The following is a 21,528-nucleotide window of genomic DNA, read 5'->3' as shown; positions in this document are numbered from 1 at the left end:
TAAATTGCCTAAATGCTCCACTTAAAATATACAGAACTGCGGAATGGATAAGAACTCACCAACCATCTTCCGCCTTCAAGAGACACACCTAACACATAAGGACAAACATAAACTTAAACTGAAAGGGTGGAAAAAGGCATTTCATGCAAATGGACACCAAAAGTAAGCAGGGGTAGCAATTCTTACATCAGACAAAACAAACCTTAAAGCAACAGCAGTTAAAAAGGACAAGGAGGGACATTATATAATGGTAAAATGCCTTGTCCAATAGGAAAATATCACAATTCCAAACATATATGCACCAAACACTGGCGCTCCCAAATTTACAAAACAATTACTAACAGACCTAAGAAATGAGATAGGCAGCAACACAATAATACTGGGGGGCTTCAATACTCCACTGACAGCACTAGATGTCATCAAGACAGGTCATCAAGACAGAAAGTCAACAAAGAAACAATGGATTTAAATTATACCCTTGAACAAATGGGCTTGACAAATATATGCAGAACATTTCATCCAACAACCACAGAATACACATTCTATTCAATAGCGCATGGAACTTTCTCCAAGATAGACCATATGATAGGCCACAAAACGAGCCTCAATAAATTTAAGAAAATTGAAATTATATCAAGCACACTCTCAGACCACAGTGGAATAAAACTGGAAATCAACTCCAAAAGGAACCTTCAAAACTATGAAAATACACATAAATCAGATAACCTGCTCCTGAGTGATCACTGGGTCAAAAACAAAATCAAGATGGAAACTTAAAAATTCTTCAAACTGAACAACAATAATGACAAAACCTATCGAAGGTGTGGCTAAGAAGAAAGTTTGTGGCCCTAAACACCTACGTCAAAAAGACTGAAAGAGCATAAACTGACATTCTAACTGACATCCACACCTGAAGAAACTAGAGAAACAAGAACAAACCAAACTCAAACCCAGCAGAAGAAAGGAAATAACCAGGATCAGAGCAGAACTAAATGAAATTGAAATGAAAAAAAATACAAAAGATAAATGAAACAAAAAGCTGGTTCTTTGAAAAGATAAATAGAATTGATAGACCATTAGCAAGATTAACCAATAAAAGAGGAGAGAAAATCCAAATAACCTCAATAATAAATGAAATGGGAGACATTAGAACTGACACCACAGAAATATAAAAGATGGTTCAAGGCTACTATGAACACCTTTATGTACATAAACTAGAAAATCTAGAAGAGATGGATAAATTCCTGGAAAAATGCAACCCTCCTAACTTAAATTAGGAAGAAATAGATACCCTGAACAGACCAATAACAAGCAGTGAGATTGAAATGGTAACTTAAAAATTAAAAAAAAAGTACACCCACATGGATTCACAGCAGAATTCTACCAGACATTCAAAGAAGAATTGGTACCAATCCTTTTGACACTCTTCCACAACACAGAGAAAGAGGGAACCCTCCCTAATTCATTCTATGGAGCTGGCATCACCCTAATGCCAAAACCAGGAAAGGACATAACCAAAAAAGATAGCTACAGACCAATATCCCTGATGAACCTAGATGCTAAAATCCTTAACAAAATACTAGCTAATGAATCCAACAACATATCAAAAAGATAATCCACCATGATCAAGTGGGTTTCATACCAGGGATGCAGGGATGGTTTAACATATGCAAGTCAATAAACGTGATACACCAGATAAACAGAATTAAAAACAAAAATCACATGATCATCTCAACAGATGCAGAAAAAAGCATTTGACAAAATCAATCATTGCTTCATGATTATAACTCTCAGCAAAATCAGCACATAAGTGACATAGCTCAATGTAATAAAAGCCATCTATGATAAATCCACAGCAAAAATAATACTGAATAGGGAAAAGTTGAAAGCATTCCCTCTGAGAATTGGAACAAGACAGGGATGCCCACTCTCACCATTCCTCTTCAACGTAGTACTGGAAGTCCTAGCCAGAGCAATCAGACAAGAGAAAGAAATAAAGGGCACCCAAATCAGTAAAGAGGAAGTCAAACTGTCACTGTTTGCTGATTATATGATTGTTTACCTCGAAAACCCTAAAGACTCCTCCAGAAAGTTCCTAGAATGGATAAAGGAATTCAACAAAGTTTCTGGATACAAGATTAATGTACACAGATCAGTAGCTCTTCTATACACCAACAGCAACCAAGTGGAGAATCAAATCAAGAACTCAACCCCTTTTATGACAGTTGCAAAAACAAAACAAAACTTAGGAATATACCTAACTAAGGAGGCAAAAGACCTCTACAAGAAAAACTAAACACTGCTGAAAGGTACCACAGATGACACCAAAAAATGGAAACACATCCCATGCTCATGGATGGGTAGAATCAATATTGTGAAAATGACCATACTGCCAAAAACAATCTACAAATTCAACACAATCCCCATTAAAATACCACCATCATTCTTCACAGAAGTAGAGAACACAATTCTAAAATTCATATGGAACCAAAGAAGAGCCCACATAGCCAACGCAAGACTTAGCAAAAAGAAAAAGTCTGGAGGCATCACACTACCTGATTTCAAACTATACTATAAGGCCATAATCACCAAAAATAACATGGTACTGGTATAAAAATAGGCACATGGGCCAATGGAACAGAAGAGAGAACCCAGAAATAAACCCAAATACTTACAGACAACTGATCTTCGACAAAGCAAACAAAAACTTAAAGTGGGGAAAGGACACCCTTTTCAACAAATGATGCTGGGATAATTGGCTAGCCACATGTAGGAGAGTGAAACTGGATCCTCACTTCTCACCATATACAAAAATCGACTCAAGATGGATTAAGGACTTAAATCTAAGACCTGAAACTATAAAAATTCTAGAAGACAACATTGGAAAAACCCATCTAGACACTGGCTTAGGCAATGATTTTATGACCAAGAACCCAAAGGCAAATGCAATAAAAACAAAGATAAATGGCTGGGACTTAATTAAACTAAATAGCTTTTGCACAGCAAAAGGAACAGTCAGCAGAGTAAACAGATGACCCACAGAGTGGGAGAAATTCTTCACAATCTATACATCTAACAAAGGACTAATATCCAGAATCTACAACGAACTCAAACAAATCAGTAAGAAGAAAACAATCTCATCAAAAAGTGGGCTAAGGACATGAATAGATAATTCTCAAAAGAAGATATACAAATGGCTTACAAACATATGAAAAAATACTCAACATCACTAATGATCAGGGAAATGCAAATCGAAACCCAATGTGATACCACCTTACTCCTGCAAGAATGGCCATAATCAAAACATCAAAAAACAGTATATGTTGGTGTGGATGTGGTGATCAGGGAACACTTTTACACTGCTGGTAGGAAGGTAAACTAGTACAGCCACCATGGAAAACAGAGTGAAGATTACTTCAAGAACTAAAACTAGAATTACCATTTGATCCAGCAATCCTACTACTGAGTATCCACCCAGAGGAAAAGAAGTCATTATACAAAAAAGATACTTGCACATGCATATTTACAGCAGAACAATTTGCAATTGCAAAATCATGAAACCAACCCAAATGCCCATCAATCAACGAGTGGATAAAGAAACTGTGGTATATATATAGACAAAATTGAATACTACTCAGCCCATCTTAAAAAAAACATAATTCTCCTCATTAACAGATTAAGAGAGAAAAATAACATGATAATATGATCATCTCAAAAAATAGAATAAAACGTTTTATAAATTTCATCATTCATTAACGGTTAAAAATAAGCTCTTAGTATACTTGAAATAAAAGCGGACTTCCCTTTTATTACTTCCCTATTGTCTAAAGACATAGACAAAAAAGAAAGAAAAGGCTACCAAAAACATCATAATTAATGGTAAAATACTGAAGGTTTTTCCTTCTGAGATTGGGAAAAAGACAAGAATATTCACTCACTATCACCAGTCCTATTCATCACTTCACTGGGCATCATGCCAGTTTAAAATGGTAAGATAAGAAATAAAATATATAAATATTGGAATGGAAAAAAAATCCTATATTTTCAGATATTATGATTGTGCTCATAGACTGCCCAGAAGTACTATAGGTGAATCATTCAAAGTTAATTTTAATAATTTTAATAGTTAAGAAAGATTAGCAAAATTGTCAGAAAACAAAATCAATTTTACTTCTATATGCCAGCAGCAAACAGAAAATGAAAATTTAAAAAATTCTACTTATAATAGCATCAAGAAGTATCAGGTAATGTAGGAATCCAGATAATAAGAGATGTATAAAACTCACATGAACATAAATATAAAACTTTATTGAGAGAAACTGAAGGAAGACTCAGGTAAATGGAAAGGAATGGATTGGAAAACTGTCTTGCAAAGATGTCATTTCTCCCCCAATCAACCTATGGATTCAATGTAATCCCAGGGAAAATCTGAACAGGGTTATAATACTTGTGTGTGTGTATGTGTATGTGTGTGTGTGTGTGCAGGTGCATATGTGTGTGTATTTTAATTTCACTAGATGTTTCTAACATTTTCACGGAAATGCAAACAGCTAAGAATAGCCAAGACACCCATGAAAATGACAAAGTGAGAGGACTTGTCCCACCAAATGTCAACACTTACTAAGGTTCAATTATCATGTCACTGTGGTATTTGCACAGGGATTGACAAATAGGTAATGAATGGAAATAAAGAGTCTAGAAACAGATCGACACATATGTAGATATTTGATTCATGACAAAGATAACATTGCAAAGCAGAGGGGGAAATACAATCTTTTCAATAAGAAACTGAAATAATTGGGTAGTCATATGGAAAAATCAAATAAAATTGGACCCTTACTTTCTAAAACACTAAAAACAATCCAGGTGGATTATAGACTTAAATATAAAAGGCAAAATTGTAAAGCTTTTAGTGGAAATGCAAGAGACTCTTCCTAATTTGGGGGCAGAGAATGTTTGGGATTTTGTAGAAGCCATAATTAGCCAGGCATGGTGGCATGCAACTGTCATCTCAGCTACTCAGGGGGCTGTGGCATGAGAATCGCTTGAGCCCAGGATTCAAGGCTGCAGTGAGCCTGGGTGCCACTGCACTCCAGCCTGGGTGACAGAGTGAGACCTTGTCTCAAAAAAAAAAAAAAAAAAAAGATAAAAAGATTAAAAAAAAAAAAGAAAGAAAGAAAAGAAAAGTGTTAGCCATAAACGAAAAAGATTGATAAATTATATTACAGTAAAATTTAAAGTCCGGGCGCAGGGGCTCACGCCTGTAATCCCAGCACTTTGGGAGGCTGAGACGGGTGGATCATGAGGTCAGAAGATCAAGACCAGTGTGGCGAACACGGTGAAACCCCGTCTCTACCAAACAAACAAACAAAAATAGCCAGGCATGGTGGCCCACACCTGTAATCCCAGCTACTTGGGAGGCTGAGGCAGAGAATTGCTTGAACCTGGGAGGCGGAGGTTGCAATGAGCCGAGATCACACCACTGCACTCCAGCCTGGGCAACAGAGAGAGACTCCATCTCAAAAATAAAAAAATTTAAAAACTGTTATTCATCAAAATACCCCTTTTAGAGAATGAAAAGCCAAACCTCCAAGCAGGAGGACATACAGTCAAAGAAGCAGCAGCCTATACTCAACGAGGAACAATGTAGCATATAATAACATAAAATGATCAAACTTTTTGCTGCAAAGCCCTAGTGAGGTAGAGATGAGGAGAGTGCTCTGAAAAGTGGCCCCTCACCTGCAGAGAGTGAATACAAGTTATTTTGTTTTGTTTATTATGGTCAAAAGCACATAACATTAAATTTACCTTCATAATCATTTTTAAGTGTACAGTTCAGTGGTATTAAATGTATTCACATTGTTAGACAATAGATCTCCAGAACTTTTTCATCTTGCAAAACGGAAACTCTGTACCCATTAAAATCTAATTGCTCCTCCCTGTAGCCCCCAGCCCTTGAAAAATACAGGTTATCTGTAATTCATTCAGTCCTTTAAGCCTGTTTTCTCTATCTGCTCTCTCTGATTCTCAGCCTCCATTATTGATACTACTCTCTGTGCAAATTTCTCCCCTGGTCTAGTGTTGTGGAACCTGGGGGTTAAATGAAGACTGTGGATTCTGGTGGACCTGGGCTGAAATCCAACAGTTGTTTCATCATTTGTAAAATCAAGATAATAAATAGTACCTAATGATGGCAGAGGCTGCTGCTATCACACTGGCTGCGGCTGGCACTGCACACTCCATGAAGCCAGTGGGAGCTCTGCCCCGTCGGAGTTGGGGGTGGAGCTCCCCAGGTGCCACTGTACCTACCCAAAGTGTGGCTGCAGACTCAGGCCTCCTGCTCTACGGGGCAGAATGGACCCCTGCCCACACTGTGGCTGTGGATCTGAGCCTACCTGTGCTCTTGGAAGTGGCCAGGAACAGGTGGGATCTGCCCTCTTGGGTGCAGCTGCAGGCACCCAACCAGTGACTGCAGACCTGGGTCTTCCACTCCAGGGAGCAGGCAGGAGCCAGAGACAAGCAGGAGTCCTGCTCCTTCCAGGTGGGTGGGATGGGAACTCACCAGGTGCAGCTGCAGCCGCCTTCCCAGGTGCAGCACCTCACAAAGTAAGATCCACTGGCTTGACATTCCAGCCAGCCACCGGCAACTGGGTGGAGCCTGCTTGAGATGAGATGGAGCTCCAAGAATTTGTGAGGTGCTGTGGAAGTGGGACCCATAGAATGATGCTGCTTAGCTCCCTGGATTCTGCCCCCCTTCCTAGGGGTATGTGCGGACCTCTCACCTTGCCTGAGTTACAGACACATCTGTTGGGGATCCCAGGGCCAGAGTATATAAAGCTGCTGGGTCTCTGTGCATGCCTGAGCAGTTACTCTGCCAAGACTCCACACAGCTCTGTGTGTCGGCCTCAGGGCCCTGGTGGTGTGGGCTCACAAGGGGATCTCTTGATCCACAGGTTGCAAAGATCTGTGGGAGAAGCATGTTTTTCCAGGGTCACACAATCACTCACCACTTCCTTTGGCTCTGTGTCACTCCCAGGTGGGCCATCACCCAACCTTGCTTTTCTTCATTCTCCATGGCTAACTTGTTTCCCTAATCAGTCCCAATGTGAGAACCTGGATATTTCAGTTGAAGGTGCTGTATTCACTCACGCCTTTCATTCCTCTCCATGAATGCCTCGGACTGCAGCTGCTTCTAATTGGCCATCTTCACCTCTCTGCTGTTCATTTCTTATACAGATGAGGTCTCACTATGTTACCCAGGTTGGTCTCAAACTCCTGGGGTCGAGTGATTCTCCCACCTCAGCCTCCCAAAGTGCTGGGATTACAGGCATGAGCCACTGCACCCGGACTGGGTTGTTTTTTTATATGTTTTATAAGGTAAAGGTCAAATTTGATTTGATTTTTCTATATGGCTACCCAATTATCTGCTATTATATCCTACCTTCTTCCTACAATCTCATCACCTACTTGAGTATACACATGGTAGACAAGAGAGGAACTTTGTTGAGTTTGATTTCTTTTTGTCCCACCAGCTATACTGCCAGGGAATCACAGTATAGTCTGTGCCCCTTGGCATCACATATGAAGCCCTTCCCTATGTAGCCCTTGCACCATCTCCAGCCTCATGTCTGACCAATAGACTCCCCTAGCTGCATAAGGCCCCTCATCATTCCCAGATGTGCCACACTCTTTCCTATTCCCACAATGATGTATATACCTTTGCCTTTACTTGCAGCATTTACACATCTACTCATTTTTCAAGATTCTACTCAAATATTACCTCTTCCAAGAAAACTATACCAATATCCCACACTACTATTTATTTCTACCCTGTTCAGAATCCCTCCTATCCTTCAAGTCCTTCGTTTAGTTTTAATCACTGCCTCGAGAGAGTCCTAGAGGTTTTGGACTGTTGAAGGAAAGGGAAGATGTACCTTATTGGGTACCTGTGACCTTGCCAATGTTTGAGAAGAAGCTTTTAGAACCTCTGAGCCAGCTTAGGTCACACCACCATCTCCATGGGAACACTGAATTTTCTCCCACAGGTTTGCTTGATGGAACATCCAGGAGCTCTTTGATGATGGGAGGTGGGTTTCTCCGATCTCTTCTCTGGGCTGAATCATTCCCCAGAAAGGGGGCCATGAATTATTGGGGTCTTAGAGCTTATGCAGTAAAGGATTAACCCAAAGAAAGTTTTGGCTCTTTACCCCCAGTTTCTGGAAGGTAACATTTAAGCCCTTGGAAGGTCCTGACTTTTAAGAGTGTCTTTATATACCTAGGACCTTGGGCCATGCCAGATAGTCTGTACTAACCATAAGATTTATGGTGAGGTCCTTGGACAACACAACATCAGCTTTATCTCTGGAGGGGCTAGAGATCAAAGTCAGTTGTATGGATGGCTAGCCATATCTATGTGACTGATTCCTCAATAAAAACTCTGGACACTGAGACTCAAGTGAACTCTCCTAATTGGCAATACCCTAGGCATACTGTCACACATCATTGCTGGGAGAGATAAATGCAGTCTGTATGACTTCACGGGGGAGCGACAAGTGGGAAGCTCCATTCCTGGTCTCTCCTAGACTTTACCTTTTGCACCTTTTCTTATTGTTGATTTTCAAACGTATTCTTCTGCTTTAACAAACTATAACCATGGGTAAATTGGCTTGCTGAGTTCTGTGAGTTCATCTAGTGAAACTCTGAACCTGAGGATGGTGTGGGGGACCTTCCAAACTTTCAGAGCTTCTACTCAATACATTTCTTTTCTCCATCTAAGGGCACAAAGGATCAAATAGATATAATCTTCAACAGCCTTAAAACATTTTCCAAAACAAGATAGCAAACTGGCAGCCACATTGGAAATTGGGTAGCTGGATGGTCCCTGAAGATCGGACTGTACTGATTACCAGGTAAGCAATAACTGGTGCAGGTGAGAGTGGACAAGGCAGGAAGTGAAGTGCACCATGGCAGTAAAGCTGTGGGTACCTGGCGATCTATAGGCAAAGAGCCATGTCCCATGGAGCATGCACAGGAGGTAAACAAGCAGTTGGAACAGGTAGATCCCAGATGGTGATCACACTGGAACCCTTAGTGGCTGTGTTGGTGTTGGTGAAGCATTGGGACACTTGAAAAGGAAATAAATCGTGTTTATGCCCTTGTAATTGACTTTGTCAATGAGAATAAAGACTATATTGTTTTGGTAAGAACAATAGTATGAGATACCCATGAAAGATAATATAAAAGAAGCTTCCCTGCCCCTATATCTGAAAACACTACTTCATAAGTAGATGATCTGATTGAAATTCAGGATGAGGAGTGGCAGGAAGGATAGGTGGCTGAAAAAGCCACTAGCCATGCTGGTAGAAGTTCAGAGTGAAGTGGAGGACATAGAGAAAGGGATTAAGGTTTCCAGCCAGGAGCTTAAGGGGATAGAGGTAGTGAACTTCTGAGCCAAAGGGGCTGAGCACCCAGAAGAATTGTGAGGGGCAGACACAGCTTCTGGCAGCCTGGGGAAGGCCATGTGGGATAGGTGCTGCCAGTGCAGGCCAGGCATCACTGGAAGAATGACCTCTCCCTTTGCAACAGCACTTTAGCTATGCATTCTGGCACTGGGCTCGTGTGGGTATCAGCAAGTAGCAGCTCCAAGCAGGTACTACTGTCAGCCAAGAGAAGGTACGGCTAGTCACAACTATTTTGTTTTTCAGTGAGGCAGATCACAGAGGAGAGTCTGGGGGTCCAGCCAGCTTATAGCCGCCCTAGAAAGAAGTTCCTTCCAGGAATAATGCCTGCTAAGCTGTTCATTCCAGTTCAGTTCCTCAGTAAAGAGTCAAAACTCAACAGTACCATGAACCCATGACCTGCGCATGGCTTGCACTGTGGCCTTGATGTCTATCTCTTCCTAGGACAGGCCTGCCATTCATGTTGCTGAGGACTGCCGAGAGGATGGGGTGATCTTCATGTCCACAGCTGCAGAGCACAAAACCCAGAAGGGCAGAGACTCCTTCCTGCAAAGTCCAGAAAAATCTAAGCCCTGTTGAATAATGAAGCTCCTCTCAAGCAGCTACTTTTTACACAATGCACATGATTTTACTAATGGGGAAACTGGGGCCCCAAAAGCTTAAATTGCTTCTTCATTAGTGATAGAGCTGGTCACCTCTAGGCTGTGATGCAATATTTTTAAGTCCATATGGATACTCTGACAGCATTAAGACCCCAGTGAACTCTGGAAGAAAGAAGGAAGGTGCTTTGAGGACAGGAAGGGCAGCTCTGACATTGTTAATTCAACAGTCTGAGGTGACTTTGCAATCACAGGACACACAGCCTTTTAAACCAGTGAAAGAATCAGGCAAATGCAACTGTTTATCACCCCAGGGGACAGCAGGTAGCTCTAATAAGACCAAGCCAGGTGAGAGTGGCTGCAATATGACTTGTCTTCTTTTGTCCCTATTCTGATGAGATACCAGGTTAAACCTGCCTTCTCAGCCTGGGCACCATTGGGCAGGGGAACAAACCTCTGTGACATTTAGTACTTGTTCTAGACAAAAGTTACCCAAAAGTGCTAATGGTTCAGAGGAACAATTAGGAATTTTACTACAGATCACCTGCTACCTCCTTACTGCTCCAGAGGACCTTTTAACCTTCATCCTCTTTTGCTAAGTGTGCATCTCTCAAGCTGTTCATGCTGAAGTGAGCAGAAAATGAGACTAAGAGACATTCACCTTAGCTTCTGTCTGTTGTGGGTTTGTCTCCTTTGGTTCATGGGGTCTGTGTGCACTCTGCCTTGGCTCAGGTTCATTTGTTCAAGGCTGTTAAGGTTACAGACTTAACTGGGTTTCTTAGAGCCCACCAACAACTAGAGGATGCTGCCACCTGGTGGTGGGAATCGCCTTGCATGGGACTCTATACCAGTGAGCATCAAATTGCACTAAAAAGTTAAGACTTTGCAAGAATACCCCTTGCACAGAGACTTGGAAGGGAATCAATTTCCAGGTGCCTTGACTGTCATTCTTAAAATCTGCCTGAAAACAGATTGGAATGATCAGATACAGTCTCCTTTCCCATCTTCTCTTTTACAATGGCATTTTTGGACAAAAAAGAAAGGCACATCCTTATCCATCCTGAATCTTACTATTGTGCATTGCCCTGAGCTGTAAAAAAACTGCAGCATGTCAAAGGGACAATTTAAAATACTATCTTCAAGGACAACTCCATTAGTGATTAATCAAAGCATCATAGGCTTGTGTAGGATTTGTCTCTGTTTGCAGGTCTGGGAGATATTTCTGTGAGGATAAGTGAGACATCGGAGCCTATGTTGGCCTGTGCTAGAGTGTTCTGAATTTGGATATATTGTAGAGTAAAGCAGTGAAGGGTTTCACCTCTTCCATCCCCCAAATATTGCCAAGTAGAGCAGCACTCTTGAGGGAGAGTCCTCTGAAAACATAAAAATGAGCCCCAGAAAATGTACCCTCTCTCTCTATATATATATAACTATATATATAACTATATATATAACTATATATAACTATATATAACACTATATATATAACTACATATAACTATATATAACTATATATAACACTATATATATAACTATATATAACTATATATATAACTATATATAACTATATATATAGCTATATATAACTATATATAAAACTATATATAACTATATATAACTATATATAAAACTATATATAAAACTATATATAACTATATATAAAACTATATATAACTATATATATAACTATATATAACTATATATAACTATATATAACTATATATAACTATATATAACTACATATATAACTATATACAACTATATATAACCATATATAACTATATATAACCATATATATAACTATATTTAACTATATATAACTATATATATAACTATATATATAACTATATATAACTATATGTAACTATATAGAACTATATATATATGACTATATATAACTATATATATATTTGAGACTCTCTCTCTATACATATATGTATAACTCTCTCTATATATATATAGTTGAGACAGAGTCTCGCTCTGTCACCCAGGCTGGAGTACAATGGCACAATCTAGGCTCACTGCAATCTCCACCTCCGGGTTCAAGTGATTCTCCTGCCTTAGCCTCCCGAGAAGCTGGGATTACAGGTGTGTGTCACCACGCCCAGCTAATTTTTGTATTTTTAGTACAGACAGGTTTTCACCATGTTGGTCAGGGTGGTCTCGAACTCCTGACCTCGTGATCCGGCCCCTCCCTCAATATTTAAGTGATTCCTTTTAGACATATGTATACCAATGACCTGCACATCTTAGTGATGCTGATGCTTTTAAGCATGATTAGAATGTTTTCTGAGCTACCAGAATTCTCCAGTGTACACTGACTCATTCCTGCAGATAAAAACCTTTTGTGATCTTTCAGATTTGGTGTGTTTTATTCAATAATGTAGTTAAAACCTATCACATAACACATCATATTATGAAATATTTATTCTGATTACTCTGCCATTACCTTATTTCAGCTTATAAAATGTTTAATATTTTTCTCTCTTTTTAAGAAAAAACAAAATTATATGCTAGCTGTCAGACTGATTCATTTATACACTTTCATTAAATACATAAGGAAAGTTTGATCAGTATATCTAATGTGATTAATAATTTCTGATTTTATACATGGTTCTTATTTGTTAATTATTTCAAAAAGCTAGCCACCACTGTTTAATACACAAATACATACACATTTTTCAAATAAATGCCTCATATACCTAGCTTCTTAAATAACAAATTTTAGCCACACTTTACATTGCAGTAACATTAGAGTAATTATTAGATATATATCACTTCATTATTGATTGCTCTTAGTAATATATCTTACAAGATGTGCTTTTAAGTTATTCCTTAATTGTTCTTTTGAAAATACTATTTTTTGAAACAGATATTGAAAAATAAAGTCAAACCTTTCTAGTTTTATTAAATAAAGAAAGTAAACCTAATGTGACTGAATACTTTGCCAACAAGAAATTGGCTTTGCTCATTAGGTTATATGGAAGATATTTTCCATCAACTGAATAAGCTAAATCTGCAGTTCTAAGATTTCAATAATGATAAAAATTATTTATAAAGCAGGCAAGACAATTAAGACATTTGATAATATTGGACTGACAAAGGCATACTGAAAGTAAAATTTTAATTTTCCCCACTCTTATTGATTAAATATGGTGCCTGTGAGTAAAGGGGCAACAGTATAATTAATAGTCATTTAATACATGTTGGTAAAGTTTTTTTGGTTATATGTTCCAGGAATATAAATAAGAAATCACTTTATGAATGGGCAACATCATTTGAAAATAAGGTGTTTTCCAACTATTTGATTTCAACAACATTGCAGAAAGACCTAATTAGGTCATCAACTGATAATGATAGGTAAGTATATCACTTTTGCCATATTACTTAGAATTCCAAGAATTGAGTCACAATTCTAAAACATAATCTCTATTCCCACCTCCATATTTCTGAGAACTAGGTTTCTCAGTATTTGTATCTATAAAAATGAAAAAATAGACTAGATGCTAAATCATGTTACATTTTGGCAATAAGTAAAATTAATCAATGGAATATGATAATGTTTTTACAAGCATCCATCTCATTAAAAGAATGTATTTACAACAACCTTCCCGTTTTATGTTGTAGTTAACTGCCTGCCCACCTGTGAGCTCCCATGCCTCATCCTATAGTAGAAAGTCCTCCCTAGAAAGAAGCTGCTCACCCAGTGACCTTAGGCATGTCATATGGTCATGTGACTACTTCTCACCCATAGAAAGGAAGCAGTCACAGTGGGTAGAACTTCCAGACCAAGGCTCTTAAGAAGGTCTTCCCTATACAATCCTCTTCCTTCTCCAGCTGGATTCTGCTAAGATGACGAGGCGCTCAAGGATGGAGAAGCCATAAAATCAAAAGAGACTTGAGTCCCTGAATCACTGGACAGAGAGCCACATGCCAACTAGAACATCCACCTAAGACTGGAAAATGGGCCAGAGATAAACTTCCATTGTGTTAGGCCACTGGAATTGGGGATTTGTTTAAACAGCCATCCCTACCATAAATAACACAATACTCAATAATGACTTATCAATATTTATAATACCTCTCTGTTGCTTTTAATAAATATATGCTAGTAGTGAATTGTATTAATAATTCAATCTGGAAGAATTTTTAACAGTTAGAGCCTTATGGTCATAGTAAATTGTTTAAAAGTTTAATTTCAATTTCCATTCGTAATTTTGATATAGGGAATTTTGATGGCATGATCAATAAATATTAAAATGTATTATAGTATAAGCTAAAATTATGTATTGGAAGGGACATGGCAAAATAAATTCAAGCAAATAAAAGGATGATTTAAAACTTGTTAACATTATAGAACAGTTTGTTCATATGCAATTTTTAAAGATGATAGTTTGCCTTAAGTTGCTACCAGAGTCCTTCACTACTTCTTTAAAAATATTTAAGACTAAAAATCTATGCACTATGGTAGATATTTTTAAAAGTTATTAAAGCATGAATTGGCAAGTGACAGACCTGTGTCTGAAGTTAGAGAAATCTTTATAATCATTCACTACATGTGCATTTATTGACTACTCTCCATACTCCAGACACTGTATTAGAGACTGTAAAAGTACAAAAATAAGACACACCTACACTCAAAACTCCCTCCCCACACCTACACTCAAAAATCCCTCCCCACATTCTCTCTCTCTCTCACACACACACACACACACACTCCACTTAGGGTTTGCTATTTTGAATACCTAGTATGGCATATCCACCTCACCCTAGAAAGTAGGCCCATTGTAGAAAAGAAAATAGGCCCACGTGAGCAAGAAAATGGCTCAACCTAAAATTGCAAATAAAAGAGTGATCTTGTTCATTTAGATATTCTGTACTTTTTTATGACACCTGTAATACCTGTAATCTCTGCTCCCTGGTATCCCTCTAGTTCTTCCCCAAGTGACAATGCCAACAGCTAATTCCAGGCTTTCTCAGCTTCATGAAGACCTACCAGTAAGTAGTCACAGTCTTGACCCCACCTCCCACGGACTGAAGGAGCCACTGAGCACATCACATACTTGAACTGGCCTTGTTACCTGAGGCTATTTGAATGGAAGTCTTGGAGGTCTGCAAAAACTACCAAACTGACCCAAATCTAGACCAGCTAGATGATTCCAGGAAGGGGGAACAAACTCTGAGCACCAACTAAAAAACAATAAAACAAACGCCAACAATAAAAATGCTAAACAAAAGATATTTTGAGGTTATGATGGATAGTAACCCAATGTCAACAATTCAGTGAGACTGACAAAAGGTTAATGCTATTTTAGAGACATTAATGAAAGCCTAGGTTCCAGAACAAAGGAGGGGTTGTTTTTCATCTAGCTGAGCTAGTCAAATAACAATTGCAACAGTGTGTTCTGTTCTGGGTAACACACTCTGTAAGCAGCCCTGACAAATTAACACTTCCCCAGAAATTCTCTCCACCACCTCCACACAAAGAAATGAGTAGTTATGGGATTAAAGTGCGAAATAAGTGGGGTGGGACTGGGGTTGTTTTTGTAATTCCAGAGTTTGCAAAATCTTCTGACATTGCATAACTCTCCTAAAATACAATATGCAAAATGACCAATAATATCTATCTCTAATGGCCTCTGTCTCTACTCTTATTTAAGTTACCCAAGAATGCCAAAAGCTATCAAACAGGGTTCTGATCTTCATAGCATGGTTTATACAAATTAAAGAGTGTTATACTTTTACCTAAAGAAACCTTTCTCTTGTGTGAACCCGGGAGGCGGAGCTTGCAGTGAGCCGATATCGCGCCACTGCACTCCAGCCTGGGCGACAGAGCGAGACTCCGTCTCAAAAAAAAAAAAAAGAAACCTTTCTCTTGAATAGATGAAGTAAGTTTTGATACGGTATGTCACCTAACTTGGAAGTGATAAACAAAGGAGGCATAGTAGAAGAGTAAATCGCTAGGTTAAATAATCCCAACTCTAACCTTATGTAGCATAGGGCTGCCATATTTTTGCCCTTCACCTTGGGTGCAGAGGATGACAGGACAACAGGTCTGACCATCACCACTCACCTTCCTTCTCTGAAAGGCTTCTGATGTCACATAAAATCATGCTCCCTGAATAGTTCGGATGTGTGTCCCTGCCCAAGTCTCATGCTGAAATGTAATCCCCAGCGGTGGAGTGGAGGTGGGGCCTGGTGGGAGGTGATTGGCTCATGCGGATGGAGTTCTTATGAATGATTTAGCACCATCCTCTTGGTGCTGTCCTTACGACAGTAAGTGATTTCTTGCAAGATCTGGTCATTTAAAAGTATGTGGCACCTCCTCCCTCTCTCTCTTGCTTCTGCTTTTGCCATGTGACATGCCTGCTCCCACTTTGCCTTCCACCATGAATGTTAACTTCCTGAGGCCTCCCCAGAAGCAGATACTCTATAGCCTGCAGAACCGTGAGCCAATTAAACCTATTTTCTTATAAATTACTCAGACTCAGGTATTTCTTTATAGCAATAGTGAGAATGGATTAATATAAACTCTAAGCTCTCCGGATGACAGTGGAATTTGGCCCCACACAATACTCTCTTCTCCCAACCATCACAGAGGAAGTCCCTGGGAGTAACCAAGAAAGAGATAGGTAAACACAAGGAATGTTAGTTGTTATCCAGACAGAAGGAGACCAAGCAGAGGTGGGACATTGTGCTAATTGGTGGCCTGAGGAGCATGGGACAGACCAGACCCTCTCCTCCTTCCTGGTCAAAGCCCAGCATCAGAGAACTGGGAAGTTGCACCTGGCATGACAAGGATTAAAGGGCCAGAGGGATGCTGCTGATAAGGGCCCTTTATATAAGCCTTTTGAGGCTTTGGGGATGAGACATTTTTTCAAGACTCTATGGAATTCTGAAGGTTATGAGAAGCTACGAGTGGGTCTAGCATTGTGAAGACATAAGATTAGCAATTTAAGGATGGCTTTGGTGTGAAGTCTTAAGGGAGGAGAAAGAGACCTTCATGTATCTGCTCAGCAACCCAGGATAGGGAATCAGAGAAAAAGCTTGCTCTAGGAATGAAGTACACTAGTCAATTTGAAGCATCTCCTAGACTGCGTTTCTTGGGGTCCAGAATCCAAGGGACAACTTGAAAAAGGAGTTATGGCCCAAAGCAGAGTTAATGTGATCCACCTGTTTGCCCTGGTCCATTTGCAAATTAGCTTGAACAAGAAGGCCTTTATAATTAACCATGCTTCGTCAGAAATATCCCTAACCCCCAAGTCCTTGTTAATCAGGTAGACAATTTGGCAGGCATTTGGCAGACAGACATTGGGGATGGGAGAGAATGTACTTGCATTTCATCAGTTTCCATCTTGATTTTATGCATTTTTTCATGTGGGAATTTTTAACTGAATCCACCTAAAGTTTAAGCAATTTCCTGCCCAACAGATCCTAAAAAATAATCTTGCCTCAGGCAGAAAAGTTCTCAAACGTAAACCAAAAAATAAAATTCTAAGCCCCCCAACTGACTGAATGGACTCCTCTTGGCCAAGGGCATTCCAAAGTAAACCTAAAAAACTAGTTCAGGTCATGATAAGAAGAGGGGACATCCTATATGCCTCATTATACTTTCCTTCCTTTGGAATTCAGGCACAACTTACTAGCATTAACATTAAAACAGAGATCCTAAGACTGACAAAACAGTCTCTTTGTAGCAATAAGATACCAAATTCCAACCTGACTCTAGCATAGCATCACATGGCAGATATCAGTCCCCAGAAGAAACTGAAGTATTTTACCCTAAAATATATTTATCTGACATATTTTGAAATAGCCCTGCAACATTACAGGGCCGTTGGGGAAAATTTACATTCTGAAGAAAGTCGCCTTCTTTTTCCAGGTCTTTCCCCTTGATCCAGGAGAGATTTACTAAGAGATTTAACCTTTTAGAGTCTGATAAGAGACATTTACTGAACCTTGCTGCCTGGAGGCTTCATCTACATAACAAGAACTTTGGCTTTCACAACCTCCCTTATCTTAACTACAAACATCTATTCCTGCTGACTTCAACTCTTCAGGCAGACCTTAACCCTTTCAACCAATTGCCAGTCATGACATCTTTGAATCCACCTATGACTTGTAAGCCCCTGCTTCAAGTTGTCCTGTCTTTCCAGACCAAACCAGTGTGTACCTTACATGTATTGATTGATGTATTACGTTTCCCCTGTATAAAACCAAGCTGTAACCCAACTACCTGGCGTGCATGTTCTCAGGACCTCTTAAGACTGTGCCTCAGGCCTTGGTCACTCATATTTGGCACAGAAAAAATCCCTTCAAATAGCTTACAGGGTTTGACTCTTTTGCATCAACACAAACCAACTATATAGACCATGAAACCCAAAGCTGCAGCATCTCAGAGAGGCTGTCCACTCTTGCTTTGTATGCTGAGTCTGTCCTCATACCAGTACTTAATCTTCTGTTCGTTTGCAGGAATGAAAGGGATAGATGATAAACTACTGTTGGGAGGTGAAGGAAATTCACTGAAGGATGGGCTTGCTCACATTAAACCATATTTATAACCTTTTGCAGTTGAAGACAATTGAACAGCCAAAGAAAATGGCCCAAGAGGGAAACCAAAAAGATTTAAGATGCCTTGATGGAAGATTCTTGACAAAGTTCCCAGACTAGCATAATCCTGTTGAAAATGCAGCCCTTTCTATCTATTACCAAGAAGTTTCTATGAATAAAAGAGATAACAGCCTATGACTGGTCTTATCTGCATGATTAGTGGTGTTTATAAAACACCAATTCATTGCATGGCAAGAGAATAACTATTGCAAACTTGTTTGCAGGTATAAAAATAAAACAGAATCTGCTAAAACCAGAAACACAAGGGCTCCATTCTCTTCTATCTCTACTCATTTGATCAGTCTAGGCTACCAGTGAGCTAGGCTCTGGAGAATCCCATACAGATAAATCAAAAAATTGTGAATCTGTTATTTAAAGCTGATCAGACAAACAAGGAGAAAGCTCATTTTTCAGACATTGCCTGAAATTTGACTTGAAAAGACAGGAACACATTACAGATATAGAAGGGGCACTGATAAGAAAGGAGAATTCTAAAGGATTCTGTTCAATTCTAATTACCTAGCTGGGAACTGAACGGTAGAGTCAGGGTTGGGGAGTGATATGGTTTGGCTGTGTCCTCACTGAAATCTCATCAGGAATTGTAGCTCCCATAATCCCCAGGTGTCATGGGAGGAACCCAGTGGAAGGTAATTGAATCATGGGGGCTAGTTTTCCCATGCTGTTCTGCTGATAGTGAATGAGTCTCACAAGATCTGATGGTTTTAAAAAGGAAGTTCCCCTGTGCATGTTCTCTTGCCTGCCACCATGTAAGATGTGCCTTTATTCTTCCTTCACCTCCCACCATGATTTTGAGGCCTCCCCAGCCATGCTTAACTGTGAGTCAATTAAACCTCTTTTCTTTGTAAATTACCCAGCCTCAGATGTGTCTTTATTAGCAGTGTGAGAACAGACGAATACAGGGAGGGAAAGGAGAGGAGAAGTCTCAGATATGGAAGATTACAAAAAATTCTGCAGAGAAGGTGAGGACCTTAGAACAGTAAAAGTTAATTTCATTCAATTCAACATACGTGCACTTCAACCTCTCTACCTGCATCATCCCACATTACAAATTCTCCACCCTGGCAAAGACATCCACTCCCGCCTATCTCCACCATTTCCTCTGGACTAATAAGCCTTCTACTTACTTTACAAATCTCTACCTATCTTGGTGAAACTGCCTCTGCAGAATTATAAGTAATGAGAGAAACCTAACATGACTGACTCCATCTTGCTTTTAACCCACAGGCTAAGGTTTTTCTGTTTGTTTGTTTGCTTGCTTGTTTTTGCTTATTCTAGCATGGAGGCCAAGAAAACTATGAGAAGAATTTAGTTGATAGTTAAACTTTGAGACAAGGAAAACTGATCCCCCTTCTTGTTCAGAGATTGACGCCACATTCACAAGAAAAGTTAGAATTATGGTAGAGGCTTGAACTTTGCTAAAGAATAGGCATAAGCAATGACCTGCCACTGCCTATCTTGTTTTTCTGTAAGTTGCTTACTGTCCCCAGAGGTACATAACCAGAGGATGCAAAATTTATAACTTCCCCAACTACTCCTATAGATAACATCACTATTGTAAAACCTAAAGAACTTGTCTTGGAAATATTTTTCAGATTTGGCATTTCAGCAGACCAAGAGATGCCTCTAATCCTGGGACCCCCCTCCCAGGAACTAACTCAGTTGCATGAAGACAGTTTAGATACCCCTGTGGGTTCATCCCTGGCCCTTTGATGGTTTCAGTTCCTTAAGCCCCTGCCCACCAAAGTACCCTTAAAAACTCTAGCCTCTGAATTCTTGGAGAGTCAGATTTGAGAAATTTCTCCCATTCTCCTCATTTGGCTGGAGAGCAATTATTAAACTCTTTCTTTGCTGCAACATCTACTGTTTTCAGTGCATTGGTTTTTTTCAGGGCAGCAGGCAATAAGAACCTGTTGGGCTGTGACACTGGGGCCCAGGAAGCTGCATTTCCATCACGTCTCACTGTCACTCAAAAAGTCACCAGCTCCAACCCTCATCAATAAAAGACATTTTATATGGATTTTCTTAACATAGTCACATCTTTAAAGATTTAGATATCAAATTCATTGGTACACATCATGTCATCTAAACCTACTTAGGGACCTCAATTTTAAAATATGCATCCTAATCAATTCCTTTAAGAATACACATCTTTGTGTATTTGGTTTTCTTGAAGTAGGGCCTACTTGGCACACTATTTGGTAAACTAAAAGATACATTCTTGAGTATGTTAGAGTTCAAAACTTAAGGCAGTTTCAAGCATGGGCAGATGAATATTCTTTCAGTTTGATCACTGTCAGATTAGTAACAGTTCATCCGCCTCTCTGGGGAAGTTGGCTGGGAAGACTTTACAGATGCCTTTCACACAACCTGTGACTGAGATAAACTCAGTGCAGAGCTGTTTGTGTATTCAGGCAATGGAAGTCAACCACAAAGGAGAAATGCCAGACACGACAAGTGAAGCAATATGAGCAGAAGATCCTCAGCAAATGACTGTTTCATTCACAGAACCATCAGAAGCCAAAGGACTACACCAACATTCCCTCCCATTTAAGAACTCACAGACTCAAAACTATATCCATGGGTTCCAGCAGTATATCATTGGATTTCATGGTCTCCATGTAAAAATTACCCCATTAATAACCAAATTCTGTCACTTAGGAGGTCATAAAATCAGACACAGACATGTGACATTGAATGGCAGAACTAGTTATGAAGAGACATTATCAATCAGTGCCCAGTTAGGGAAACAGAAACCATTCTAGGTGTTTCAGAGTGTTAGAAGTGATGGAAGAGCAAAAGGGGATGGTTGAGGTGAAACCCATGTGACCGGGGAAGCAAAA

The 21,528-nt window shown here is 39.5% G+C and overlaps 1 long non-coding RNA gene across 2 annotated transcripts; it reads left to right on the top strand.

Annotated features, from left to right (window-relative positions):
• The first annotated feature begins 8,027 nt into the window (after window positions 1-8,027).
• LOC129050171 (uncharacterized) lies at window positions 8,028-18,924 on the top strand. 2 transcript variants are annotated; one of them, XR_008513705.1, is made up of 4 exons: window positions 8,028-8,087; window positions 8,777-8,909; window positions 13,295-13,417; window positions 18,629-18,924. It is a non-coding gene; the product is annotated as an uncharacterized LOC129050171 (long non-coding RNA). The 2 variants fall into 2 exon arrangements; XR_008513706.1 differs by lacking the exon at window positions 18,629-18,924 and adding an exon at window positions 13,895-14,320.
• The last annotated feature ends 2,604 nt before the right edge of the window (window positions 18,925-21,528 follow it).

The sequence above is a fragment of the Pongo abelii genome, chromosome 16 (assembly GCF_028885655.2).
Source record: "Pongo abelii isolate AG06213 chromosome 16, NHGRI_mPonAbe1-v2.0_pri, whole genome shotgun sequence".
NCBI lineage: Eukaryota > Metazoa > Chordata > Mammalia > Primates > Hominidae > Pongo > Pongo abelii.
This window is presented reverse-complemented; position numbering and strand designations above follow the sequence as displayed.